The following is a 3,821-nucleotide window of genomic DNA, read 5'->3' on the forward strand; positions in this document are numbered from 1 at the left end:
CCACAATAATTAAAGTGGAAAAATACCATTAACTCAGAAATTGATTGTAGTTGTATTTCCAAGTTTTGGTGAGCGATATCCATCAATTGTTTTGTTCGAGGCCATATGGGAAATACGAGAAGATGCAACCCAAAGCATGATGTTTCCAAGAAGTAATTCTTAAGTGTGTCAAAATGCATTCCTTGGGTTAATTATATGTTAGTAATGGTTGCATATTTATAGGGAAAAAAATATCAGAGGAAGGAAACATTCTAAGAACAATGGACATTACTAGGAGTTCAGAATAGAAAAATTAGTTGGGATTTTTTTTTTCATTGTTTATCAAGACAGTAATTTCAAGCATACATTATGATAAGTTATTGGGAATCCTCGACATTGGGCATTACATTATGATAAGTTATTGTGAATCCTCGCCATTGGGCATGTGAAAAATTCCTTAAGCCATGAAAAAAAACAAAGTTTGTAGGAAGCATTATCACCCACCGCACCACATCACTAACTACAATTTTTTTCAAATCAAAATTAATTTAAAGTGTAAACATAAATTTAGCTTATATTGTCTATTAACCTATGACGCATTGGTTTCATGGTTTGGTACAGTGGAATACACAAGCGAAATCTGAGAGAATATCATTGATGCATGGGAAGCATAGGTAGTATGTGGAACAAACTATTTCAACATCTTAGATATTTTATATTTATATGGGTCTTTAAATATGTAAAACATGAAACCAAAACATTGCAGGGAACTATAAAACTATCATCATCAATCCAATGTTTTCAAACTCATAATAGAGATTACAAATAAAAAAAAGAGAGAAAAATGACTAAAAAATTGGAAAGGAAAAGTTTGTCCTTACCAAAGCTCTCCATCACCTCACACTTGGGCAAGCAAGCGCACACACATAGAAAGAATTATGACACTGAAGCTAAAGAATTATGGGGTTTTTTTGTCAAGTTGAAAGCAACTTTCAATGCCTAGAAAAGAACTATGAGGGATTTTTTTCAAGCTCAAAGAAACTTTCAATGCCATCTTGAGGGAGAAACTACAATAGACGTTGATTAAAATGGTGTTCCCAAATGGTTGGAAGGTAGTTGTAATAACTTTCCTATATGAACATGGAAAGCCTAAAATTATAACCACTTAAGTTTTATTTAAAATGCTTCAACAATATTATCTAAAGCATCCCTTTGCATTCCGCATTATTCTCACTCCCCCCTATCGGTGTTCCTTTTCACCTCTCGGTGCAATTGCTAATATATCGTTATATTAGAACGAAATAATAAAAGAATTTTTAATTATATTAAATTGAAGTAATAGAAAAAATGATTTTTTTCCTTTATTAAAATCTAATCACACAATTCTCAATAAAATACCAATATTTATAAAAATAACCAATATCCCTACCACATACCACTATACAATATTTTTATTATTATTATCCAATTTAAGGTAGCAGCCAAGCCAAACATCTAATTGGTGTATGAGAACCCCTTGTTTGTGGGACAATGGACCCACCTTCGCGCAACGATTTGACTGCTAAGTCTACGAAGGCATACATACTCCCTACCCCCTTTGGTTTTTGAACCTATGACCTCTTAGGAGGAAACATGTGCTCTTAACCATTAGGCCCACTCAAGCTCTATTGAATATTAAATATTATAAAACATATTATATAAACCAAAGATTCTACTTATTTAATATCCGATGGCCTTGTCCCATAATGTCGTCGAGCATGCAGACCAGAACAACGGAAATGCTCGGAAAGGGGACAATAACAAAAAATATTAGCATGCTATCACATTTAGCTTATAGAAATCAATGTCACGAAACCACCATCTATCATTAAAGCGGTGAGTTGGTGTGGTTATGTTCGCCTCGGGTCATTGAGATGGAAAGGTGACGACCAATGTCGGTTCTCCATCCTATTGCATATCTACCAAATCGTTTTATCTGTTTTGTTATTGTTGTACCTCTGTAGATAATTCTAGGTTAGGAATTATGCTAGAGAATATAAAATGTTTTGTTGGTTTTTAAATTTTTTTGGATGACCAATCTCTAAACTGTTTGAATAGGTGCAATTCTTAATTACTTATGAATAAATATAAGGGTTGATTCTTCACCTCTAAATAGTAATTTATCTTTGATTTAGATGTGCAAGGTTGAAACTTTAGAAACTATATGTTTGTTAAACATCAAAAAGATTATCTAATCATCGTATACAATGTATGTGTGTAAAATGTTGTTACAACCAAACAATATATGTTTAAGAAAATTTAAGGGAAGATGAAAATTTATTGATGTAGAGGAGTTAAATCAAACAATCGATTTAATCAACTAATCTTTGTAATAGATTATAACTTCATGGGGGATTTTATACAAATTTAAACTCAATATTATCTTACCCAGAACTCCCATAAACTTCAAAACATATGCAGATAAAACATAGTGAAAATAATAACAAAGAAAGACATACAAGAACACAATTTAAGAAAAAATTTACATCTGAGATTGGATTCCAAACTAAATAAATTTATAAAATAATATCTATTTTGAAAACACAAATATTTCTAAATATAGAGGAAAAAATAGGAAAATAAAATTTCTTAAGCTGTTTGGCACTAAATTCGAGGCTGTTGTTGATGACTAGGCCTAAAAAGATGCTCTTTTATTTTTCTTTTTTTCTGATTATGTGTCCAATTCTTCCTCTAAACTTGCCCGTTGTTGCTGAAAGCTTCAAAGTTACTCCTATAAAATGTATTTGCTAATGAAATCAATGAGTAAACATATTTTCTCCTATCTTTCCTCATATGGAATGGTGGTTTTGATTAACTTTATGTAAGTCTCATCTACTTCAGTGTAGTTCTGAAAAGTGGGTTTGACTACAAACAAATGTTTGATTTCATGCTTAATCAACAAGTCAAAAGTCAAACCCTCAATGAAAGCGTTCCCTGTAATAGTCCCTTTGATGTTGGAAACTATTGCTTTGTCTGTGGCTATTGAATACAACCTTCACTAGTATTATTCAAAAGTAATCATCTTATCTCCAATTACCCTTAAACCTAGCAGTCCCTTTTGATGCAACACATTAAACTTTCTATGAAACTTTTGGAGGCTGGCTTCTAAATTGTGGCATTTGTTTTCAAGTTGCAGCATTAAATTCCTTTTTATGTGAATCTTTCTAACCTCCGGAATTGTTTCAGTTCTGTCATCTATGTGATATTGTTCGAGCTATTTTTTCTTTTTGAATTCAAAATCCTGATTAATTTTGTTGAATCTCTTGTCTTTTTACCCAATTATTTCTTAAATTCTGCTATTAATTCCTTTGATTTTTCTAGTAATGTTTCTTGTTCAAATATGTTGGACACCTAATCCTCTAAGAGTTGGTGTGGAAGCTGAACAGCCAAAAAGAGTCCAAGAGACCACTTGGAATATGAATCCAAGGGTCACACCATGTACTATAAATGTATATCATTTGTTAATAATAAATGTACTCTCTTGTTTATCATTCATATTCTGTTACTGCCATGTGTGTTTAACATGGTATCAGAGCAGGTTATCTCCTACCCTGCTCAATTGTGAGCCACTTGTTTTCTGTGGCCTTTTTATACATGTCAGTCTCATACCTCTGTTCTAGACTACCATCTCTGTCAAATCTCTATTGTTGAATGAGTTGGTCAAGAATTGAACGTTATAACATACCTTGAATTTTGTGAACCGCCTTAATACGCTGCTCTCTGTACCTGTCAGTTTTTCCATTATTCTTCATATGTTCATTCTTGCCTGAACTTGAGCGTTTTCAATGTGCGCCTGAGCTAAC

This window comes from Pinus tabuliformis, chromosome 8, assembly GCF_031772625.1.
Source record: "Pinus tabuliformis cultivar Carrire ecotype Pingquan chromosome 8, CPIR1, whole genome shotgun sequence".
Classification (NCBI taxonomy): domain Eukaryota; kingdom Viridiplantae; phylum Streptophyta; class Pinopsida; order Pinales; family Pinaceae; genus Pinus; species Pinus tabuliformis.